Source organism: Ceratotherium simum, unplaced genomic scaffold (assembly GCF_057802395.1).
Source record: "Ceratotherium simum simum isolate JZ-2026a unplaced genomic scaffold, ASM5780239v1 HiC_scaffold_43, whole genome shotgun sequence".
NCBI classification, from domain to species: domain Eukaryota; kingdom Metazoa; phylum Chordata; class Mammalia; order Perissodactyla; family Rhinocerotidae; genus Ceratotherium; species Ceratotherium simum.
The window spans coordinates 6,859,200-6,885,635 of NW_028261259.1; the positions used below are offsets into that span (position 1 = coordinate 6,859,200).

The 26,436-nt window shown below is 41.9% G+C and overlaps 1 long non-coding RNA gene and 1 pseudogene across 2 annotated transcripts; one reads left to right on the plus strand and one right to left on the minus strand.

Annotated features, from left to right (window-relative positions):
* Window positions 1-3,942: 3,942 nt before the first annotated feature.
* On the plus strand, window positions 3,943-9,390 carry LOC147911496 (uncharacterized). Of its 2 annotated transcripts, XR_015551196.1 has the most exons (4): window positions 3,965-4,676; window positions 7,150-7,185; window positions 8,675-8,996; window positions 9,155-9,390. It is a non-coding gene; the product is annotated as an uncharacterized LOC147911496 (long non-coding RNA). The 2 variants fall into 2 exon arrangements; XR_015551195.1 differs by lacking the exon at window positions 9,155-9,390 and having other exon boundaries at window positions 3,943-4,676; window positions 8,675-9,112.
* Window positions 9,391-22,959: 13,569 nt separating this feature from the next.
* LOC147911497 (methyl-CpG-binding domain protein 3-like 1) lies at window positions 22,960-23,922 on the minus strand (annotated as a pseudogene).
* Between the last annotated feature and the right edge of the window lie 2,514 nt (window positions 23,923-26,436).

Consider the following 26,436-nt stretch of genomic DNA (forward strand, 5'->3'; position numbering starts at 1 on the left):
TAATTGTTTAGAGGTAAGTATAGAGATGGGCCCTTTCAGAAACAGCAATCAATGGGCCAAAAAGTCTTGCTTTATGTTACAGCAAGGCTGTGGAAACACTCCCTAATACACCAGAATTCTTCTGTACTTAGAATGTATGAAATAAATGGGAGCGTTGTATCCATGGTTATGAGCTAATAAGGATATGATTTTTAAAATTTTGTTAATGATACCATTTGCCTGCTATGGGGCTGTTCTCTGGTGAGTAAAGAGCAGATGTATTCAAGTCCACTTTCATTCCTTTAATAAATATTTACTCAGCGCCTACCACTTGCTGCATGATAGCAGTGATCTACCCTAAGAACATTTATATTCTAGTAGGGTGACACAGACCATAAACAAAAAGAGAATCTTGAGGTGATCAATAAAGTTACATATACGTCAAACTTTTTTCATTCTGGACTATTATTCACCCTTTCCCTTCTTTGACTGTTTACCAGAATTCTAATCATGGACTTGAAAACCCAGAAAGCATGGGTCCCAATTTTCTTCTCGCAACACACCTTTTTCAAAGACATAGTGTTTATCATCTGAGAGTATGTCTCTTTAAGACTAAGTTCGCATGAATCAGCATTATTTCATCACTTTCTTGAGAGGACTGATGATATTATGAAGGGGAAACAAAATATCGTACGGGATTTATACTTGAAATGATGTTTCCACTCTAATTGTGTTATTTAATGTGGTGTGATTTGGGGAAAGTCAGTTACTCCTTCAGAGACAGTGGTAATAATACCCTGAAAAGCACTCTATAGAGGTTAAATGAAACAAAGTATGAGAAACTGCTTTGTAAATTGCAAAGCAATCTATTTCAGCTTATTTTTTCTAATAATATTTTCATTTATCCAATCCTTTTTGACTCTACACAACCTGCCTTGACTGAGTTTTACCATTTATTCAAGAATAAAATGGGTCAAAATGGTTGAATATTAGAAATTTCGTATGGTTCAAATTAATTAATAGGCCATTCCAGTATTTAATTTGGTTATAATTACAGTTAAATTTTTAATGGTGCCTTATCATATGCCAGGCACATTCTAGGCAACTGACATGTATTCACTCATTTAATCCTCACAACAATGCAATGGAGACAATACTCTTAACCTCTATTGTATGGATGAGGAACATTAGATGTTATATAATTGACCAAGGTCACACAGCTGGTACCCAGGCAGTCCACCTCCAAAATCTCTTTTAGGGATCCATTAGAGGTTGTGGCGCTTACATTGTAAAAGGATCACCCTGGTTCCTGGTTGGCGAATGGATCAGAGGGGACTAAGGAAGAAAGCACATGGCTACTGCAATGATCCAGGCAGCAATTCTGAATACAGGATTTCCTTCCTTTTTAAGGCTGAATAATATTCCATTGTATAGATGCCCTAGGTTTTCTTCATCCTTTCACCCACAGGTGCACAATTAGGTAGTTTCCATCTCTTGCTTATTGTGAATAATATTGCAGTGCATTTTGTCAAATGATTTCCTGGCACTTAGTGAGATTGAAAAAACTCTTATACAGATTAGTTACTGTAATGAATTACCTTTCTAAATGTTTAAAGTTTAAATATTTGTCATTCTACAGAAATACCTTGCCTAATCATGATTTGTGTCGTTATCAGTTCATGAATGATCTAAGATTTTTGTACAAAAAATTGTTATAATGGCTTTTTTTGCATGTGTTCAGGAACCTTGCATAATGTGGGTATTCCCTGATTCTTGATTTTTAGTAGAGTTTTCTAGTAAGCCTTTGGGATAGGAAGCAACTTCGTAGATGTGAGGCAGACAGCAGAAAAACAATAAAGTGATTGTTATATTTAATTATATCAAAAGAAAACTGTAGTTTTGCTAAATTGTTTTTACACAGCATTTGCTTATTTGTAAGAGTGACACATATCATTTTATTAATGAAAAGAAAATTCAATAAACAACTTTAACATAAAACAATATCTATTGAAAACTTATATGAAAATTTTAGTAATATGCTGTCACCAATTTCCTCATCTGCAAAATGGAGATAGATAATACCATCTTCCTTATGGGTTGCTGTGAGAATAGTCAAGAGTAATGTATGTAAAATGCTTATCAACATGTGGGTTGGAAAGTGATGCCCCATTCATTTTTCCACCGAGATGATGACAGCTTTTTTAATGCTTGAAGTCTGTAGTTTTCAAAATACGTTCTACTCTTGTAAAGTGAATCCTTTTTACAAATTCTTTGTAGAGTTAGATGATCCCTTTGGAATACAAATTCAGGCATCCGTGTGTGTGCGTGTGTTTGTATGTATACGCACATCTCTCAAATAATACTCCAAGCCTTAAAATGAAAAACTACTTTCCCCACCCTTGACTCTGGTTCCAAAAACAACTTCTTTAATTTTCTGGTTGAAAATCTTTATTTCTAAATTAGCTACTCAACAGCTTTTTCATTTTTCAGCTTTGGACTATTTATAGTTTATTTCTTCTCTGAAAAAATCAGCACGAAGAGTTCTTACATATGTTAAAAACATAATTCCCCTTGCCCAATATAACTATTTAATGAATTAGGATAAATCAAAATTCAGTGTCTACTGTTTTATGACATCAGTGTTTACCATTTTATAGCATATGAATCTTAACCAGAGATGTGCTATGTCAGATAGTATGAATACATTTTCTTTCTCACTTTTTCCTTTGACTTTTTAAATGGTAAAATTCTCTTGTTTCTTTGTTATCTTCCTATGGATTCGTCACTGGTTCATCTCCTTCCACCAGAAAATTAAATCTCTTCTCATTAACTTCTGATGCATGCGACAATTCATGGGCTTCAGGTTTTGCTTGGGCACATCCCTCTTGGGCTTGAACATATACACAGTCCCACATATACACAGTATGTCTGGAAGGATAGAGGAGGAAATGATGTTTATCTCTGTGCAAAAGTACCAGGAGACAGTGGTAGAGTGAGAATATTTTATTGACTTTGCACCACTCTTTGCAGTTTTCCTATACATGCACCTACGACGTAGGCCTCCCTCCCCCCAGATTTTTAAAATTAAAATAGCGTTATATCCTTATCTACTGGCTTGGAACAGCAAGTTGTAGAGAAAGGTGAATATATGATCCAATTTTTTAATGAAATTAAGAACAGGAAACGCACAAAAAATTTAGAATTCTAAATATGGGCACATCATTCTAGGAGGCTGTGTAAAGGTGGGGAAAGGAATGAAGAACAGCTGTTCAACATCCAGCTATCTGTACAGTCTAGGGGTCCACAGAAAGCCTCGCCTCCAGCCATGTCCCTGGAGCTGATTTCCTCCCCCTGTGAAGTCGGCCTGAATTATTCCAGCCACACCTCCGCCTCTTCCCGCCCCTGGAACTGGTCTCAGCCCACAATGTTCGGGCCTGCCTCCTCCCACAGACTGGTCCCGGCTCATTGCCCTGCCTGCTCCCTTATTCACGCCCATAGAATTGCCTCCCCGGCCTGCTGTCACTCACAGCCTTGTCCCCGCCCACAGCCCGCCCATAGAACTGCTTCCTGCACACAGCCCCGCCCCTAGATTTTGTCCCTCTCCCTGATGCTGACCCAGCCCGCTTTCCAGCTTCTCACTCACTCTAGAAACTAGACACCTCCCCTGAGGCTGGGGTGCACGGCCTCGGCCCGCCCGCCGCCTCAACCCGCAGCCCCCAAATGTTCGTCCTCCCCAAATGCCCGCATGAGACCGGAACCGGAAGCGCAGGCGGCGCCGTGGATGGAGCTGGCGTTCTGCGCAGTGTGTTCCGTCTTCTTGGCACGGACCGCATTCCCGTGAACGTTCGCATCAGAGGAGGGGCTCAGTGAGCAGCGGGCGGTCCCAGCTCCAGTCACGGTCCAGGGAGGGGCCTGGGCTGCAGGCAGCCCGTCAGTGCCTGGTGTCCCTCCGTCATCCCGGAGCCCCATTTCCCCTGAGCTGTTCGCTCAGGGACCCTGAGGCTGCTGTTCCTCCTGCCTCCCAGCGCCGGTGTCCCCTCCTCAGAGTCCCCGTCACCGTCCTCCGTGTGATTTTGTCCCCAGGGAGCTTTAGCCGCTTCTGGAGGCGATGTTTGGGTTGTTACTAATGGGAGCGCTCCTGGCATCTAGAGGGAGAGACAGGAATGCTGCTCAGCGTTCTCCAGGGCCCAGGACGGCCCGACAGAGAATTATCCGGCCCCAAATGTCAGTGGTGACGAGGTTGGGAAACCTGCTCCAGGGCCTGAAAATCTCCCGAGCCCAGAATGAAGTGTGGAAATTGTTGACAAGTCAGCAAGTCACTTACAGGGTCCCTAAATGACAAGCTTGTTTAAAGGGTCCAGAGTCACCAAAAAGTCTCTGTCCAGCCAAGTGAGTTGAGCGACTCAAGTGCACACAGCCAGAAGCTGCTTTCTCCCATCTCAGAGAGCAGCAGGTGGCTGGATAGGAATCGGGAAAATCCAGCCACAGCCAACAGTTACAGTTAAATCAGTAAATGCAAAAAACGAAAAGTGAATGGGGTTGGCCTTTACATCCAACACCCTATAGAAGGCCTCAAAAGCTTGTTTGCGCTTTTTTCCCCCCTCAGACACGAAAGCATCCATGGAGCTCAAGTTTGAGGTGAAACCAGGCTCAGGGTCCACCTGTCCTTGCTGATCCATGGATTTCTGTGTGACCAGGTGAGTACCCTGTGGACCTGGTACCAACAGGTTCCAGGCAACCTCCGCTGTGCAGAAGACCTGCTAGTGAGCTTTCCTGGGCTCGGGTTGTCACCACCTGGAGTCACTGAGAGTGAAGGTATCTTGAGAAATATTGTTGATGTTTGATGGATGGAAAGATGGTAAGCGGTGTGTGGCTCTGTGTGGTAAATATTTCAGTAAGCACAGTTATATGCAAACAAAAACACATGAAACAAACATAAATAACTGCAAATGTGTATTATAGTAGAAAATATAGATTTACTTGCATTGCATAATACTCAAAAGTCAGGATTTATATATAATATAAATACAGAAATGTTTTGCGTGTGTATGTAGTATTAGAAGACATCCCATGAAATATTAGCAGGGATACTCAGCAACATTCCTTAGACCCATTCAATTTGATTTCTAAAGTCCTATAAATCCTCCACATAAATTTGAAATAAAGGAGCATTCAGGGAAAAAGATGATTGGAACTTCTTTGTATTAATAACAAATTTACAATTGAATTTGCAATTAGCCAGATTTATTTTGAGCATTATTTTCTTTATGACATTTCAAATCATTTGGAGGAGTACTAAGCAACACTGTAGATTGAAGGGAAGGGCACTAGTCTCCAAAAAGGCTGCCCTCTCCACCTTGCCTCCTAAAGGGAATTAACTTTGTTTCTTGAAACTTTTCTGAAATAACGGTCTGATGATTCACGTTGCAGAGAATCTTGTTAAGTAATTTTGTATTTAGTTGTTGGCCTCTACTAATTGTGTGTGTATGTGTGTGTGCATTTTCATTCTAGCTTTCCTGTGATGTTCTTGAGGGGAATGTGTGCTTGTCATGCAATAGATAGTCTTTGAGTGTATAATTTATGGTGACCAACCATCCTCGTATATTCAGAAAAGAGGTGATTTCCAGGACACAGGACGTTTAGTGTTCAAATCAGGGCAGTCCTAGACATACTGAGATGGTTCCTCATCTCATGAGCCAGGCCCTCGGCCACATGCACGGGGGCCTGGAGAACCAGAAAGACCTTGTCTCACCTCCATGGAATTTATATTGTATTTTTGAATTTGGATTTTGAAAAGTTAATGATGAGAGTGATGTGGGAGTTTGTCACAAGGGGAATCAACCTGAGGGTACAGAGAAGCCCTCTTGAGAAGGACTGATATTTAGCTTGAGAGCTGGAGTTGGGACTGGATTTAGCTGGTTGGAGGGTTAGACTGGAGTGAGGGTGTGGGAGTGTGCTCAAGAGAGTGTTTCAGGCAGAGGGAACACATGAGGACACCCCTGAAGCAGAGAGCCTGGTGTGTCCATGAACTGAGTAGAAGGATGGCTAGGAGAGTCAACACAGGGGTAGGGGTTTGAGCCACACCGGCGAGGGGTGGCAGGCAGGACCAGATCAGGGGTGACTTGGGACTCTGTTCTAAGACCAGTGGGAACACTCTGGAAAGATGCGAGGAGAAGGATGATGTGATTAGCGTTTGGTCTATGCATGTGGGATAAAATGGACTTCATGGTTAAGAATGAAGACATAAGAGGCAAGATGGGAGGTGCTGGGAATAAGATTAGGAATAAGATGATTGTTCACTAGGCCTGGGTGATGGCTGTGGAGTAGGAAAGAAGTAGAAAGAAAAGACCATGGAGTGTAGAACCGAGAGAACATAATGGTACATTCTTGCCTGCATGTGTCAGATGGCACAGGGCACTGACTGTTCTCGCTGCTGTCCGTGCAGACCTGCAGGCGCCCCCTCACCCAGGTCTGTGAGTTCACCCCTCTTTGCCACTCACAGGCCCCCCCTCCACATGCTAAAAGAAGTCAGGCCTTACTTGTGAGGGGGTTGTCTCACACGGAAGACACCTAGGAGAACCCCTGCAGGCATCAGAGCAGTCCCTTCAGCATCTCCATCACCTTCCTCCTTTCCCCTCTCACGCTTTCCACACCCAGAACGACCCCTGCTCAGTATTGCACATCCCCATGATCTTCCTCCCCCAGGCTTGAGAAGGGTGGGGCAGCCACTGGGGTGGACATCATCTACACCTTCCACTGTGACCCCCGCAGGTCCCGGGCTAGACAGAGAGTGACTCTACTAGGAGCTGAGCCATGAGACTCAGCGCATCACCCACCTGGCCTTCTTCACCCTGGACTGTGACAGCCTCTATGTCAGTGGTGAGGGGCTGTGCTACAGCCACGCTGTCTCTCCCAGTCTGAGTTATGTTTTCCCTCCGTTGCTCTAAAGTGAGCTATGATCCATCTCTCTATCCTCCTGGTCTGGGTTCAGTCTTCTCATCACTGTTTGATCACTGGGTCCAGCCACATTCCATCTCATTGCCTTCCCCCTGAACACCCCTCCACTCGTCCCCACTGCTTTTCCCACAAAGGTCCCTACATCCTTCCTCTCCCTTAATGTTATATGTTCACCCCAACTCTTGCTCAGCTCCTCTCGCCTTCTCTCCACAGGTTACACCTATGGAGCCATGGCCCCGACTACCAACAGTGAGTATTCCTGGCCCTGATCTCCTGTGTCCCGTCTGCATTTTGGGTTTGGGAGTACTTGTTCTCCTTCACCTGCTGTCCTTGGTGAGGGAAGGACCTGGTAGGGCCCTAATACATCCCTTCTCTCCCACCCGGGTTCTGATGGAGAGTCCCAGCCCAGTGTGAGAAAACCTTAGACACAGACGTGTTCTCCACCACATTCTGAGCCCAGGTGGTTTTCACTTTAATTCTCCTAAAGCGCCGCCCTTGGTCCCCCTTTTTCAGGTATCCCATCCATCTGCCCATTTTTCTGCCTATCTGTCTCTCCTCCGAGTTCAGTCACTCTTGTTCACCTATCTCTCTCTCTTGGACTCCTCTCATCCACAGGCTTGCTCATCCCTCTGATCACACAGTCACCTATCCCCTCAGTCTCATTTATGCTTCACCTGTGAATGGTGGTCCTGAGACAGCCAGTGCTGGAGCCCATGTGAGCCTGGGTGCTCCTCCCATTCTGTGTCTCCCTCATGACAGCCTTATCCACAGCTCCCGAGCTGGCCAACACGTCCATGCATACTTGATCATCACCTGTGCCACCAGAAGCCACCACAGGTATCTGGGGGCCCCTTTTCCTTCCCAAGAGAAGCTCTCTGGCTCCACTCCCCATGATCCAGGTGTGATCCAGCAGCTGGGAAGCCAGGGTGTGAAATTCTGGTTTTAGGGCAATCATGCTGATCACAAAGATTATACCAACGATTCAGTCTAAGGCCAGCCCTCAGACAGCCCCTAGTCTTGTGAAATTAACACACCATTATAATACAATGTGGGATATTTCAGGGAGAGGCACCTGGAATAATTTGGAGGGGAGGAGCTTGCTAGAGAAAGTTTCACCAGAAGGAAGTCTTTAAGAATGAGTAGGAGGGACCCTTGCAAATAGAGGATGAAGAGTTTTCCTGGCAGAGAGGATTCCATGAGCAAAGGCTCTGGCCAGAAACAACATGCCGTATGGGGAGAATTGAAACGAATTTGGGTTGCATGAAGCATAATGTTTAACCCGCAGTAGATGGATAAAATGAGAGTGAAAAGTCAGCAGGAGCCAGATTGAGTAGAACCTTGAGTGTCAGGTCAAGAGGGTTGAACTAAACACTGAAGGCCATAGGGAACCATGGGTGGTACTAGAGCAGTGGTCGCCCTAGTGAGGTATTCATTTCAGAAAGAATCTTCTAGTAGTCCATGTAGAAAATCCTTTAGACAGAGCATCCAGTGAGCCTGCTGGGGTGTTGGTCCGGGTGAAGGAAGTTAAGAACTGAGCTAGGACAGGGATGGAGAGAGGGAGTGTAGGTGAGGACCAGTGTGCAAGGTGAATGGGTGTTACTGGGAGGGAGGAGGAGCTGAGCAGATATGCTGGTTCTGACTTGGGTGACCACACGGGTGGGTGGTGATGCCACTGGGACAGAAGACGACAGATTATAATGAGTGCACGACTCTGGTCTTGTCTCAGGCCAGCTTTCAGAGATGGCCATCGCTCTCTCTCTCGTCTTGCAGCTTTGGGGCACAACCTGAAGACTCTCACAGTCAACGTCACCATCTCCACCCTCCGGTATTCATCAGACATGAGCAATGGCTAGGCCACGTTCAACTTCACTGAGAGGGTCCTGCAGAGCCTGGTGAAACCCTGGTTCCAGCAGCTCCTGGTGGGTTAAATCCCACCCAGCCCCTCCTCCAACCCCTGTCCCTCCTGCTCCTCCTCCTCCTCCTTCCTCCCCAGCTGGGTCATTGTTCAAGAAGAGCAGCCTGGGCCCCTTCTACTCGAGTTGCAGACTGGTCTCCCTCAGGTGAGACCCTCCCCTCAGCATTTGCCCCTAATGACCACTTTTGTGACCACCCCTCTCTGTCTCCCCACTGTCCTCCCATTTCCTCCTTCCTGTTCTGGCCCCCACCCCCAGAGGTTTCAGGAACTCTCTCTAGAGTCCCAACATCCCTCTCTCCCCAGGCTTGAGAAGGATGGAGCAGCCACCTGTGTGGACGCTGTCTGCACCCACCACCCTGACCCCGTGGGCCACCATGCCTCTGTGCTGGGAGCTGAGATTCTCCACCTGTCTGCTCTTCCTCTCAGTGGCTCCAGGCTCTGCAGCCCAGAGTTTATCCGTCCAGATAGAGCACCAGCTACATTTCCGCATCATCAGCTGGAACCTCAGCAACTCGGAGCCCACATCCTTGGAGTACACCACCCTGCTGAGAGTAACCCGGGACCAGGTGGGGTCTCCCTTTCCCGTCTCTCCTTGTCCTGAGGGCACCGTCATTCCTCCATCTGACTTACATCTGTTATGTGATTGTTTCAACCCTTCACTTTCCCTGCATGTCTGGGTTCTCTCAGTGTCCAGAGGTGATGTCCTAGCTGCCTTCCCAATTTCTCACATGGGTAAACTGAAGCTCAGAAAGGGGAGTATTGTGCCTAAGGTCACACAGTGAGTTAGGGGCAGAGCCAAGATTTGAAATCAGGTCTCCCTTGCCCCAAGGTCTGTGATCTTTCACTGGCTCCAGTGGCCCCATGCGTCCCCAGGAGACCTCCATCTCACCCACTCTCCCTTGCGTTTGTTCTAGGTCACCAAGCTCTACAGAGGCAGCCAGCTTTGAGACATATTCAACTCCTGCCTGGTCACCGACTTGATGTAGGTTGAGGAGATTGGAAGCATTGGCTGAGCTGCTGGCTGATGACTCTGAGCTCCCGTGACACATCATTGATCTGGAAATCACTTACATCGTGCCCATTCTGCCCCACATCCCTGTCAGCTAATCCTAACATCCCCTTCCATAGGTTTTCGTGGGATGAGAAAAGCATTAACATTTGGTGCCACCAACCTCCAGCATCCTGCTCCTCCTCCTCTTCTGGAGACTTTCAGCAAATATCAGCAGTCTAACTGTGCTCTCCAATAGTGGAGCCGCTAACCACATGGGGCAATTTAAATTTTTTATACAGCTATTAGGATACGATTCACTTATTGTGTGTGGAGAGGAGTGTATTTTTTAGGTTTTTCTATATACAATATCTTCTCCTCTGCAAAAAAAAATAGTTTTACCTCTTCCCTTCCAATCTGGGTTTCTTTTATTCCTTTTTCTTGCCTAATTGCCCTCATTAGAACCTCTAGTACGTGTGATTAACATACGAGATATGGGAAGACATCATTGTCTTGTCCCTGGTCTTAGGGGGAAATTTTCAGTCTTTCACCATTGAATATGGTGTTAGCTGTGGGTTTTTCATCGATACTGTTTATAGGTTGAGAAAGTTTTTTTCTATTCCTATTTTGTTGAGTGTTTTCTTTTTTAGACATGAAGGGCGTTGTATTTTGTGAAATTCTTTTCTGTATATGTGGTCGAAATTGCGTTGTATTGCCCCTTATTCTATTGATATTGTGTAATACATAGTCAAGTTTTCAGATATTAAGCCAACCCTTCAACTAGAGGTGAGAGATTAAGATATTCTCAAGTCTTTCCTGGGCGTGCCACAACCCTGAGCACTTGTGGCCTTCTAGATGCCTGAAAATACACTGGAGCTTTTCAAAGCCCCCTGTGGACATCTCATTCCCCCAATTTTTCTTCTAAGTTTTTGGCTCACCTCTTGCCTGCCTCAGCTGGTATCACTCCCTCAGGCAACTACAATAGAAAACAATTAGCCCTGAATATTTTTAGCAAGTGCCCTGGGGACAGACTTTCCTCCCTGGGCAAGCTCTGAGTCAAGTAACGTCAAGCGCTGAACATGGGGCTTTTTCAGGAAGCTGCCAGGAAGGTCAGCTAGTGACAGTTCGATGGGGATGGGTCTTTTCAGAGCTCCAAACCCATTATGGCTGCTTGGCTGCTGGTTGTCTCAGCTACCATGGTTCTGAGACTGATGGTTTTCAAAGTTATGGAGGATATTGTGAGAGCAGGATGGGAATAGTGCAAGTTATAATGCCACAAAGTTTGCTCCCGTTATCAAGATTCCACCATGTTTCTTCACTAAACCCTCCTCAGATTCTTACAAGCCGTTGATTAATTTCTAGACTTCTGAAAGGTTGATTTTGACAATTTTTACCAGTGTTCTCATTGTTTTTATGCATGTGCAGAAGTCCTTTCTCAAATGTTTCAAAAATGTTCTCCCTGTGGTTATTTATTTATAAATTAATTACTTAAAATGAAATTACGTGAGAAATTCAGTTCCTCACTCACACACACTAGCCACATTTTAAGTGCTTGATAACAACATGGGTCTAATAATGAGTGTATTTGGTAGTGCAGACAAATGTTTACATTACTGCAGAAAGTTATCTTGGACAGGACACAGAAGCAGGGAATCTAGAATCAGGGTAGAATTCTAGACACCCTTGTTCATCCCTTGTGCCCTTCCAGGTCTGTCCCCCACAGTAACCACACTGGAGTGGACTCCCTGTGTACCTTGCTGCCTTGGCACAGAGACTGGACAGAGTTGCCATCTAGGAGGAATTCCTGCAGCTGACCCAGAGTGGACCCAGCTGCAGAACTTGACCCTGGACAGGAAGAGTGTCCTTGGGGATGGTAAGGCTCCCTGGTCATTGTGAAAGGAAGTGAGGCCTTTCTGGGGACTCTGGATGCCTGGGGCTGAGAGAGCATTGAACTTTCTCAGGCTGGCAGGAGGTGGCATAGTCCCCCAGTCTTTACCCACCATTGAGAGAGAGAAAAGGACACCAGTGTAATATAGGAGGCCGTCACCTTCTCCTAGACAGCTCTGTGACCTCAAGCTAGTCACCTCCCCTCTCTGGACTTTTGTTTCCTTATCTCTGCATTGAAAGCCACTGGGCCAGATGGTCAGTGAGGGCCTCCAGCTGTGTGTGAAGCAGACTTACAAGTTTGGGGGTCATGTGGTTTCTGATCCACAGGCTATAGTTTGCCAAGTCCAGCTCTAGATGAGCACCAATGCGCTAAAACTTTCTGCCTTGGTGGAAGCGTTCTATATCTGTGCTCTCCAGTACATAGCCACATATGGTTGTTGAGTACTCGAAGGATGGTATTGTGACTGGTCTTTATTGTTACTGATTTTTAATGTTACTGAGGTACTAAATTTTTTATTTTATTTAACTAAAATAAATTTAATTCAAAAAGAGACTTGTTGCTGCTCCATATCAGACAGCACACCTCTAAATGTTTGTCTGGATAGAGGTATAAGTAGGGGGGCCTGCACCCCTCCCCCCATGCCCACTGAGTGTTTTGTGTCCTCCCCTCCTGGAGTTTCTGTTGTAGCTGGCAATAACCAGAATAGAGAATTGAAACTTATCAATTATTTGATAACAAACTCATACTTGGAGGTGGTATTCAGAGAAGACTTCCTGCAGGAGATTGCATTGTAGGTTAATCCTAGAAAATGAATACTAAGCAAATAGATAAAGTAGAAGGGGATGATGTGTTTCCAGGCATTGAAGAACACTTTTGAGTGGGATTTTACAAATTTAGAGAGATCCCATAGGCTTGCCAACTGTGATGACCCATTCTCCCCCCGACCGTCCTAATAAAGTCCAGTCCAAATTCAGTCCTCTGTGCCCAGAGGTATGAATTTGGTTTAATTTATTACACTTTTGTTCTGTGATAATGGTCTTGGATTTTTGTAGCAAAGTGTGCTCACTTTTTAGGGATGGAGACTAAAATTGTGTGAAACATGATGATGTCTACTTGACTTTAATATTTCATTGAAAACATGGGATGAAGCAAGTGTTGCAAGTGTTAATAATTTATACATTGATGAAATATTGTTTTAATTGGATGGAATATACATTGTTAAATCTGGATGATGGATGTTTATGAGACTGTTCCCTTTATTTTTCTGTGTCTAAAAAGTTTTATTAAAAAGAGTGAAACACACTCAAATGCATTCTCCATTTCATTCACTTCCAGAATATTCTCCCAATAGAGATGACACCTTGACTGAGAAGCCTGGTAAACCTACAGGAAGCCCCAGCCCATGGAAGGGGACGAGTATGTTGATGCTGTGTCTCATCGAAGAGAACCGTGCACACAGTGTCTTGGATGATGAAGAATTTTGGCCAACTCTTGTCAAGGATGGTTGAGGCACAGTGGGATCACCAGGAGCCCTTGGGCGATGACAGGACGTGGCTCACCCCACCACTTGTCTCCCCAGACCTCCCCTTCTGGGCCCTTATCCTCATCTGCTTGGCGGGACTCCTGGTGCTCATCACAGGCCTGATCTGCTGTCTCCTGGTAAGCCATTACGTGTTGCTTGTCTTCTTCTTATTGCGTTGTAAGAGCTCTTTATATATTATAAATACACATCCTTTTCTAGGGATATGTTTTGCAGATGTTTTCTCCCAATCTGTGCGTGACTTGCCTTCTCCTTCACAACATGAGTCATTGGGGAAATGTAAGTGACAGTCATCATGAGATTCCACCACACTTGAGAATGGCTAAAATTAAAAAAACTGACTATAGCAAGTGTTGTTGAAGATGTCAAGTCACTGAAACTCTCATCGAGTGCTGGTGAAAAATAGCTTGGATGCGTCTTTAATAATTACATACTTCTACCCAGCCATTCCTCTCCTAGGAATCCATCTAAGGGAAATAAACTCATATGTCTATACACAGACTTGTACACACATGTTGATAACAACCTATTTATAGTAGACAAAAACGGTAAACAACCCAAATGTCTATCTACTGGTGAATGGATACACAAAGTGTGGTATATCCCCACAGTGGAGTACTATTCAATCATAAAAAGGAATGAATTAATTTTCCTTTTTAATTATTTTATTGAAATTATAAAGGGTTTTACATTGTGTAATTTTGTGTGTTCATTATTATATGTGAATTTCTGTATAGACTGCATCGCGCTTACCACCAGTAGTCTGACTTTTATCCATATCATGCACATGTACCCCTTTAACTCTTTCACTCAACCCCCAGCCCCCTTCCCCTCTGGTAAGCACTAATCTGTTCTCTTTATCCCTGTGTATGTTTATCTTCTACATATGAGTGAAATCATGCATATTTCTTTGTCTGGCTTATTTCATTTAACATCATACCCTCAAGGTCGATCCAAGTTGTTGCAAACAGGATGATCTTGTCTTTTTTTTCTGGCTGAGTAGTATTCCATTGTATATAATAAATACCACATCTTCTTTATCCATTCATCTGTAGTAGGGCACTTGTGGTACTTCCATGTCTTGGCTATTGTGAATAATGTTGCAGTGAACACAGGGGTGAGTAAATCTCTTTGAATTGTTGATTTCAATTTCTTTGAATAAATACCCAGTAGTGGGATAGTTGGAAGGTATGGTATTTCTATATTTAACTATTTGAGAAATCTCCATAATGTTTTCCTTGATGGCTGCACCAGTTTGCATTCCCACCAGCAGTGTGTGAGGGTGCTCTTTTCTCCTTATCCTCTCCAACATTTGTTATTTTTTGTCTTGGGAGTTATAGCCATTCTGACAGGTGTAAGGTGATCTCTCATTGTAGTTTTGATTTGAATATCCCTAATAATTAGTGATGTTATACATCTTTTCATGTGCCTGTTGGGCTTCTGTATATCTTCTTTGGAAAAATGTCTGTTCATATCCTCTGCCCATTTTTAGATTGGATTATCTTTTTTATTGTTGTTGGGTGTGTGAGTTGTTTATATATTTTGGAGATTAACCCCTTGTCAGATATATGATTTGCAAATATTTTCTCCCAGTTCGTGGGTTGCCTTTTCTTTTTTTTTTGAGGAAGATCAGACCTGAGCTAACATCCGTGATAATCCTCCTCTTTTTTTCTGAGGAAGACCGGCTCTGAGCTAACATCTATTGCTAATCCTCCTCCTTTTTTTTTTTCCCCAAAGTCCCAGTTGATAGTTGTATGTCATACTTGCACATCTTTCTAGTTGCTGTATGTGGGACGGGGCCTCAGCTTGGCCGGACAAGCGGTGCGTCTGTGCGCGTCTGGGATTCGAACCTGGGCCACCAGTAGCAGTGCTCGGGCACTTAACCACTAAGCCACGGGGCTGGCCCTGTCTTTTCGTTTTGTTCATCATTTCCTTTGCCTTACAGAAGCCTTTTAGTCTCATGTAGTCCCATTTGTATATTTTTTCTTTTCTTTCCCTTGCCTGAGTAGACATGGTATTGGGAAGGGTGCAGCTAAGACCGATGTCAAAGACTGTACTGCGTATATTTTCTTCTAGGAGTTTTATGGTTTCAAGTGTTAGATTCAAGTCTTTTATCCATTTTGAGTTAATTTTTGTGTATGGTGGAAGATAATGATCTACTTTCATTCGTTTGCATGTGGGTGTCCAGTTTTCCCAACAGCATTTATTGAAGAGACTTTCCTTTCTCCATTGTATGATCTTGGCTCCTTTGTCAGAGATTAATTGACCACAGATGTGTGGTTTTGTTTCTGGGCTTTCAGTTCTGCTCCATTGATCTATGAGTCTGTTTTTGTGCCAGTACCATGCCATTTTCATTACTATAGCTATGTAATATATTTTCAAGTTAGGATTGTGATGCCTCCAGCTTTGTTCTTTCTTCTCAGGATTTCTTTGGCTATTTGAGGTCTTTTGTTATTCCATGTATATTTTAGGATTCTGTGTTCTGTATCTACGAAGAATGTCATTGGGATTCTGATTGGGATTTCTTTGAATCTGTAGATTACTTTAGGTAATATGGACATTTTAACTGTGTTTATTCTTCCAATCCATGTGCATGGACTATCTTCCCATTACTTCAGGTCATCATTGATTTCTTTCAATAAAGTCTTATAGTTTTCATTGTATAGTTCTTTAACCTCTTTGGTTAAATTTATCCCTAGTCACTTTTTTCTTTTTGTTGCAATTGTAAATGGGATTGTATTCTTGAGTTCTCTTTCTGTTAGTTCATTATTAGAATATAGAAATGCAACTGATTTTTGTAAGTTGATTTTGTATGCTGTAAATTTGCTGTAGTTGTTGATTATTTCTAATAGTTTTCTGTTGGATTGTTTAGGGTTTTCTATATTTACAATCATGTCATCTGCAAACAGCAAAAGTTTCATTTCATCATTTCCAATTTGGATTCCTTTTATTTCTTTTTGCAGCCTAATTGCTCTGGCCAAATCCTCCAGTACTATGTTGAATGGGAGTGGCGAGAGTGGGCAACTTTGTCTTCTTCCTGTTCTCAGAGGAATGGCTTTAACTTTTTCGCCATTAAGTATGATGTTGGCTGTGGGTTTGTGATATATGGCCTTTATTGTATTGAGCTACGTTCCTTCTATACCCATTTTATTGATTTATTTGCAGATGTTGAACAATCCATGTATCCCTGGTGTAAATTCCACTTGATCATGGTATATGATCCTTTTAATATATTGCTGTGTTCGATTTGTTGATATTTAGCTGAGGATTTTTGCATCTGTTTTCATCAGCGATATTGGCCTGTAATATTCCTTCTTTGTTCTATCCTTGCCTGCTTTTGCTGTCATGGTGATGTTGGCCTCATAGAATGAATTAGGAAGTGTTCCATCTTCTTCAACTGCTTGGAATAGTTTGAGAAGCATAGGTATTAAATCTTGTTTGAATATTTGGTAGAGTTCTCCAGAGAAGACATCTGGTCCTGGACTTTTGTTATTTGGGAAGGTTATTGATGACTATTTCCATGTCTTTACTTGTGATTGGTCGGTTGATTTTCTCTATTTCTTCTTGAATCAGTTTTGGGAGGTTTTATGAATCTAATAATTTATCTATTTCTTTTATGTTATCCAATTTGGTGGCATGTAAGTTGTTCAGTGTATTCTCTTATTGTCCTTTGGATTTCTGTGGTATCTATTGTAATTTCTCCTCTTTCATTTCTAATTTTATGTCTTTGAGCCTTCTCTCTTTTTTTCTTAGTGAGTCTGGCTAAGGGTCTGTCAGTTTTGTTTCAATCTTCTCAAAGAACCAGCTCTTTGTTTCATTGATCCTTTCTACTGGTTTTTTAGTCTCTATTTCATTTATTTCCACTCTAATTTTTATTATTTCCCTCATTCTGCTGACTTTGGGCTTCATTTGTTCTTCATTTTCTGGTTCCATTAGGTGTAGTTTAAGGTTACTTATTTGGTATTTTTCTTGTTTGTTGAGGTGCACTTGTATTGCTATGAATTTCCTTTTTAGAACTGTTTTTGCTGCATCCCATAAGAGTTGTTCTGTTGTCTTTTCATTTTCATTTGTATTCAGGTATTTTTTGAATTCTCCTTTGATTTGTTCATTGATCCAATTGTTCTTCAGTCTTATGTTCTTTAGTCTCCACATATTTGTAACTTCCCCATCTTTTTTCTTGTAGTTGATTTCTAGTGTCATAGCATTGTGGTCAGAAAAGAAGCTTGATATGATTTCAATCTTATATTCATTCAGGCTTGCCTTGTTTCACAACATATGGTATATCTTTAAGAAGGTTCCATGTGCACTTAAGAAGAATGTGTATTCTGCTTATTTGGGAGGGTATGCTCTCTATATATCAATTAAGTTCATCTGATCATATGTTTCATTTAATTCCACTATTTACATATTGCCTTTCTATGCATGATCTATCCATGGACGTAAGTGGGGTGTTCAGCGCCCCTGCTATTATTTTGTTTCTGTTAATTTCTCCCTTTATGTCTATTTGTAGTTGCTTTATATTCTTTGTGCTGCTGTGTTAGGTGCATATATCTTTATAAGTGTTATGTCCTCTTGATGGAAAGTCCCCTTTATCATTATATACTGCCCCTCTTTGTCTCTCATAGTCTTTTTTATCTTGAAGTCTGCTTTGTCTGATATAAGTATGGAAACACCTACTTTCTTTTATTTGCCATTTGCTTACAGTATTGTCTCACATCCATTCATTCTGAGCCTGTTTGCTTTTAGTGCTGAGATGTGTTTCCTGGAGGCAGCGTATTGTTGGGTCTTGTTTTCTAATCCACCCCACCGCTCTGTGTCTGTTCATTGGAGAATTCAATTGATTTACATTTATAGTGATTATAGATACATGAGGGCTTAATCCCACCTAATCTATATTTCCATTGTTTCTCTTCCTTTGTGTTTCTGACTACCATTTCATTTTGGGGGTTTTCTGTGGAGGTGTTCTCTTTTTTTATGATCTATGGCTCTGCTCTGATTTTTTGTTTGCTGGTTACTGTGAGGTTTGTATGATCTCATAGATGACATAGTCCATCTTCTGAGAACCTCTTATCTCCATTAGCCTAAGCAGGTTGCATCCTTTTCCTCATCTCCTTCTGAGTTATTGTTGTCACAAGTAATTCAATTTTGTGTTGTGCGTTTGTGACTAAGCTGAAGTGTTTATAGTTAATTTTGACTCTTTCCTTCCCTTCCTCTTTTAAATTATAATTAAGTATTTGCTACCTTGTTGTGAAACAGAGCTGTAGCTTTCTGAGTTTGTCTTTCTATTTATCTCTTTGCTCAAAGCTTTGTAGACATTAGCCTTCTTTTTGTTTCGAGTATGAGGACGTTCTTGATCATTGCTTGTATGGGAGATCTAGTCGTGTTGAACTCCCTCAGCCTTTGTTTATCTGGGAAAACTTTTATTTCTCCATTGTATCATAAGGATCATTTCACTGGATAGAGTATTCCTGGCTGAAAGTTTTTCTCTTTCAGTATTTTTAATATATCATTCCATTCTTTCCTTGCCTGTAAAGTTTCTGCCAAGAAATATGCTGAAAGCCTGATAGGTGTTCCTTTGTAGGTTATTTTCTTCTGTCTTGCTTCCCTTAATATTTTTTCTTTGTCATTGGCTTTTGCCAATTTTACTATTATATGCTTTGGAAAAGGTCTTTTAGCATTGATGTAATTAGGCGTTCTGTTGGCTTTATGTATTTATAAGTCCGGTTCTTCCCCAGGTTTAGGAAGTTCTCAGCTATTATTTCTTTGAACAAGCTCTCTGCTCATTTCTCCCTCTTTTCTCCCTCTGGGATACGTATAATTCTTAGGTTGCATTTATAATTGACTCATATATTTCTCCAAGAATTCCTTCATTTGTTAAAAATCTGAGTACTCTCTCCTCATCCACTGGAAGCATTTCTATATTTCCATCCTCTAAATCACTAATTTTTTCATCCATAATATCAGCTCTGTTTTTTAAGGATTCTAGATTCCTTTTTATCTCATTAATTATGTTCTTCATATCCAGAATTTCTGCTTGTCTTTTTTTTTAAATAGTTTCAATCTCTTTGATGAAGTATTCTTTTTCCTCATTAATTTTATTCCTGAGTTCATCGAACTGTCTGAACATTCTTGTAACTTGGTGAGTTTCTTTAATGACAGTTATTTTGAATTCTCTGTCATTTAGATTGTAAATTTCTGTGACTTCAAGTTTCGTTTCTGAAGATTTGTCATTTCCTTTTGCTCTGAATTGTTACTGTAGTTTCTTATGGTGTTTGATGAACTAATCTTTTGCCTGTGTATTTGTGGTAGTATCAGGTCACAGTTGCCGCTTGCTACCGCTGTGGGGGAAGCGTGAGCTGTGTTTCTGATCCTATTCCATATGCTGGAAGTTGCGTGGGTACAATGGGTGTTCCCATCCGCTGGGCAAGCATTCACACTGGGCTCAGAGCTGCCACCACATGGAGGCACGTACCCAGTTGTGAGACCGCAGCACTACTATGGGTATTTGTGCCATCACGGAAAGCATTTGCATGTGCGCATATATCTGCTGCTGCCTTTTCTTATGCTCTTGCCAGCCTCTGTGCTTGGTGAGAGGGACTTCTTCACAGGTTCTGAGCTTTGGCCAATCATTGGGACTGCAGTGGCACAGTGGGCTTTCCAATCATCCAGGAAAGCATTCATGTGCAGGTCCAGGGCTCCCGCCAACCCCTCCCAGAGTTGCACCAAGGCGCATTCCTACTTTTGGGGATGCAGCAGTACTATTGGCTCTCACTCCAACCTGGGAAGCACTCGGGTGTGTGCACAGTGCTGCCAGGGAAGCGTTGGGGATAGGAATGAATTCATAGTACACGCGATGACAAGAATAAATCTCAAAATAATTATGTTGAGTGAAAGAAGCCAGTAAAAAATGAGTACATAGTATATGATCCCATTTATAAAAATCCTTGGAAAATACAGAAAAATCTATAGGGACATATACCGGATCACTGGTTGCCTGGGAATGAGAATGTGTTTGCAAATGGCAGGGAAGGAGGAATTAAAAGGAACATGAGGAAATTTGGGGAGGATGGGCGTTCCTTTTCTTGATTGAGGTGATGGTTCAATAAGTTATAATCAAAATGTATCAAATTGTTCACTTTAAATGTATGCAGTTTACTGTATGTCATTAATACCTCAATTAAGCTAGAACATGTAGGGGAAAGAGAGGGAGAGAGAGCCGAAAGAGGGAAAAGGAAAGGAAAAGAAGGACTGAGGGTGAAAATTAAGTGGACAAAAGGAATAGGGAGACACAGGAGGCATCGGGTCTCTGTGGCTTTGGCATCTCCTTCCCCTGGAGTCTCCCATACTGGGCAGCTGACTGGACCGTTCTGATGCGCTCTCCTCACCTCACAAGTCACTGTCTGCCAGCAGAAGAAGGAAGGCGACTATGAGTTCCAGAGACGACCCCTGGACTATTACCTGCCTCATGGTGACCTACGGAAGCTGTGATGACTAGATCTGACTAGATCTGAGTTCCCCTTTTCCCAGCTGTGGTCCAGAGGAGCTTGGAAGAAACAAGAAAGCAACCATATTGGACGGACACAGGCTCCGAGCCTTTCTAGACTTGGCCCATGACTGGCTCACAGGGGTCTAAGCTGAAAGGTTTCACCTTCCTTAAGTTCTGAAAGTGACTTCAACTTCTGTCCTGTGGTGTCACACCAGTTCATCCCTCAGGGACACCAGAATTGGTGAAACCAGCACAGATGTTGCCGTCATGTAAAATTGAATCCCCACTTCAGTGCAAGGTTTCCCTTCTTAGGAAACTTTGGAACATCCCTCCCCTTGACTCTGTGCAGCCATCACACCCTTCTCGGTTCATCCATATTCTTCCCCCACTGAAGGCCTGGCAGTCTCAGGTTCCCCTTTTCTTCTTCATTCTCTGAAGCTCAGATTCACCAGGACTTCCAGATCAATCTCCCTCAATGGCTCCTCTCCCCACTCATGGGTACTCCATGACCGGAAACAGGCCAAGATGGGAGGACTGGGTGAGACATGACTCTGCAGTCACCTTGGGCTTTGGGAGCTGAAATGACTAGGTGTCTGGGAAGCATGAATCCCAGAGAAACACCAAGGCTCTGGGAAGAGAGTGTCTGCTCTGGATGAAAAAGTGAATAATACTCGGCGGGAGAAATCTGAGGGAAAAGAAAGAGACTTTTTTCATCTTTCTCTGTACAGAGTCCAACTAGCCTCACAGCAGAGGCTCCCCAACAAGCAGCCCAGAGCATCCCAGGCATGAGGCAGGCTGCGCTGTTCTGCAGTGGGTCTGTGGGAACAGATTACATTATCTGTACACACTGTGCAGACGACCACAGCTGAAGATACCCAAGGGCTGAGAATTAAAGTCACAGTCATGGCACTCTCTCAGACTTTTTGTGTGTGAGCTTCACATTCTCAATCTGAAGTAGTGATTCTCCGAGAATGCACACTATGAAGATTCTAATGATTAATAATATTACTATATTATTGTTATACATCGCCTACATTATACATTATATATTGTACATTATAATTATATATTAATGTATAATTATTATTACACATTAATATATTATTATATATTAATTATTATAATATCATTATAATGATTGATAATACTTATCATTATTGACTAATTTCTTCTAAGCAACAAGACTGGAAAGCTTTGCATGTATTATCTCAGTTACAGTCACAATATTAGAGATTTATTCCGATTTTAAGCTAAAGATGTGGAGGCTCAGAAATATTAAAAAACTTGACAAAGAAGGAAAAAAATTACTACAAAGCTAAATTAAACACCTATTCAAACTATGTGTCAAAGAAAGAAAGACGTTTTCTGAGTTACAAACAGACTCAAAGTTGAGCTCCCACAGGCCTGCAGTGAAAGTACCGGTAAAGAATGTACACCAGGAAGAAGAAATGTGAACCCAGGAAAACATAACAGGAGTCATGAGGAAAGGAAAAAACCGTCTGTCTAATTTAGTATTAGTTTTAAAACAAGACATTAAAAACACATTTGAATGAAAATTCCTGATGATTATCACATGGAAGAATAGAGGAGAGAAGATTTAGCTAAAAGATAACTCATTTTATAGAGAAGATATAAATACTAAGATACTCTATTCTTGTTTAACACATTGCTCTCAGAAACTGATAAATCTGTGGGACAAAAGTAAGTAATGATAAATAGGATTTGAAGAGTGCAACATACTCGATCAGGCAAACAGACAAATCCCAACACACTGGCTTATTGTGAGACTTGTGATGCTGAAAACAGTCGTTCTCCGGACAGCATGATACCACAATGGCATATCAATGTTCATGAATCAAATTTCCAACACATATAAATCTAAAAAAAGGGCAAATCCAGTATTTCATTATCTGCAACTGTGATTCAACATGCAACAAATACCAGAAAAATGGAGACCCAGAAGTAGGTGTCTTTTGTGAGAAGACCGATATAACAGCTCTTTCGTGAAATATTATGTTGGAATCTATTGCAATATTACACAAAAAGGACAATCCATTTGGACTCGGTATGTTTTCTCTGTGACTGTGAGGGCAAAACTCTAAAGAATCCCCTGACTCTGATAACTCTCTGTTGATCTTAAAATACAAATACATAACACTCAGGAAATGAAAGGAAGGAAAGATCTCCTTTCTCTCCTCACCTGAAACTCAATCTCCCACCTCAGAAGCATCACTGTCTGTATCTTCTCTGTCATGCAAATGAATCAATGAAAAGAAAAGTATTGGTATATATTAAAGTTTCAAGAGCTCAAAGCAAGAACACCTAATGACCCCTGCAGAGGCATTGATGTAGTGTGAGCTCCATGTCATCTGCCCCGTCTTGTCTTTTATCATCGTGTTTGTCGGGACGTCCTTCTTGGCCCCTCACTCTCCCTGACTCGCTAGCGAGTCTGTCTGCATCAGTGCTACCGCCAGTCTCTCTCTTGCCGTCTTCACTTTCTCTTCCTGTTTCCTGATATCTTCCTGAGTCACCAGAAGTTGTTTGCAAAGGAGCTATGGGGTGTACAGACCAGCTCGTGGGATCGTCTCTGCTGAATCTCAAGACCAGGCAGGGGTGGGCATGGGACTGGAGTTCGGACCACATGTGAGCACACCTGGCAAGAATGGACCTGTGCAACTAGGTGCAAGATTCAGCAGGGCTTTAGCAAGGTCCAAAGGACTTAACCGTTCTCCTGCACTCTTCAGACCTGGAGACCTTGCAGTCTCTTCTGCCAGCACAGTTGTTGGGGCTGCTCCAAGGTTTCCTCCCTTTGCTGGCATCTGACCTCTTTGCCAGGATAGGATGTGATTCTAGTAACTGGCCTCTTGAATATGTAACTGGACATCCTCAAAGGGATGGAGATGCTCAAACCAGGTTTTGGGTTGGATTGATGTGCACAATCATGTCGCTTCTTCTGTGATGATTTGACCATCATACTTCTTTTCCTCTTACCCTATAAAAATAAATTGGGAATGTGGATCAGAGTGATAAATGAAGCCTGCCTTCCCAGGACAATTATGTCAGATGCCTTGTACTTCTACCCTCCCTCTCTCCCTGTGGGGATTAATCTGACCTGTGTCCTGGGACATCATCAAAGAGATTTGGGTCAAGAACAGAAAGCTCGAGGTCAAAACTCGGGATTACAGCAGGTCATTTCTTCTCCCCCATGTTGTTAGACACTTATAAGTATGACTTTATTCTCTTTTTGTCCTTGTCACTCTCAACAACAAAATCCCTCGTGCTCCCTTTCAGGACCCACGTTCCCCAGTTTTTTTCTAAATCCCAAATCATAGCATTCTTCTGTAGTATATGACTATTCATTTGATTAACCCATTGACCAGTTGATGTTCGTAGCTCCATTAGAGCTTAAATCAGTAGTGAAATTATCATCCAACCCACTCCTAGTGACTCTTATTTGACAACTGTCAACATTAAATTTCAGTACAGAGAATGTATGTCTGAAAAAACTCAACTTACAAATGGAGAATGTGCTGCAAGTGGGAAGTAATTTGAAACACTGTTTTCACTCACAAGTATAGTATATCTCTGCATTTAATCAGAGCTTTTACACGCTTTGTATCTCTTTATAATCTTATTCATATAACTAATGTGTAGTTCCAATTATTTTAACTACTCATCTTAAATAATTCATTGCTCTTAGGAATGGAATAATTGTTTACATGTTTAAACTAATTCTTGCTCATGTAACAGTATTTTCGATGTTTCATATAGGAATCTAGCTTCCTTATACATTACTGCACATATTTACCAGTGCTAAATTTTATAAGTTATGTCCCACTAAAATAATAGATTTTTCTCTTCTTCTCTAATATTATTTACCTCTTATTCTTTTGATTCTCATTTTTTCATGGCTGTGCTCTCCATTGCCACACTGAATCACACTAGTGTTTGCCAGGAGCATTTTCCTCTTCTTAAGTTTAGCGTAAACATCAGATAAATTCCTTGTCAGGGCAGAGCAGGCATCTAAGGGAGAAAAAGTAAAAACATGAAGGGGAATCATTTCTGCCTGGAAATCAACAGACTTGCTTCTCTTGGCTGTTTGGAGCTGGAGATCTTATGACAATGTGGCCAGCTGAGAATCAGAGGATCTTTCTCTAGTCCCAGGAATTAGTCTTGGTCAAATCTCTCAACCTCTTTAGACCTCAGTTTCTTCACCTGTAACATGAAGAGTTGGACGAGTCTTTTTGAGTTCTGAAATCCAGTGACAACAAGATACCCTTCACCCACATGCACTTGACAAAGACAAGAGAGAATTTTTAGTTGTCTTCTTCTGCATCAACATTATTATCCATATCACCACTTAAAGACATATCAAATGTCTACTTTCGCATGACACTGATAAAACAGATTCCATACCAAATCACTGTTCATTGGGATAACAAATCTATAGTCAATTGTGTAGAGGTAGGTATAGAGATGGGCCCTGCTGGAAACAGCAATCAATGGGCCAAAAATTCTTGCTTTATGTTACAGCAAGGCTGTAGAAACACTCCCTAATACACCAGAATTCTTCTGTACTTAGAAACTATGAAATAAATGGGAGCCTTGTATCCATGGTTGCGAGCTAATAAGGATATGGTTTTTAAAATTTTGTTCATGATGCCATTTGCCTGCTATGGGGCTGTTCTCTGGTGAGTAAAGAGCAGATGTATTCAAGGCCACTTTCATTCCTTTAATAAATATTTACTCAGTGCCTTCCACTTGCTGCACGATAGCAGTGATCAACCCTAAGTGCATTTATATTCTAGTAGGGTGACACAGACCATAAACAAAAAGAGAAACTTGAGGTGATCAATAAAGTTACATATACATCAAACTTTTTTCATTCTAGACTATTATTCACCCTTTCCCTTCTTTGACTGTTTACCAGAAGTCTAATCTTGGACTTGAAAACCCAGAAAACATGGGTCCCAAGGTTCTTCTCACAACACCCCTGTTTCAAAGACATAGTGTTTATCATCTGAGAGTATGTCTCTTTAAGACTAAGTTCCTAGGAATCAGCATTATTTCATCACTTTCTTGAGAGGACCAATGATATTATGAAGGGGAAAAAATATCATATGGGATTTATACTTGAAATGATGTTCCCACTCTAATTGTGTTATTTAATGTGGTGTGATTTGGGGAAAGTCAGTTACTCCTTCACAGACAGTGGTAATAATACCCTGAAAAGCATTCTATAGAGATTAAATGAAACAAAGTATGAGAAACTGCTTTGTAAATTGCAAAGCAATCTATTTCAGCTCATTTTTTCTAATAATATTTTCATTTATCCAATCCTTTTTGATTCTAACAAACCTGCCTAGACTTTTATCATTTATTCAACAATAATAATGGGTCAAAATGGTGGAATATTAGAAATTTCATATGGTTCAACTTAATTAATAGGCCATCACAATATTTAATTTGATTATAATTACAGTTAAATTTTTCATGATGTCTTATCATATGCCAGGCACTTTCTAGGCATCTGATATGTATTCACTCATTTAATCCTCACAACAATGCCATGGAGACAATACTATTAACCTCTATTGTATGGATGAGGAACATTAGAGGTTATATAATTGTCCAAGGTCACACAGCTGGTACCCAGGCAGTCCACCTCCAAAATCTCTTTTAG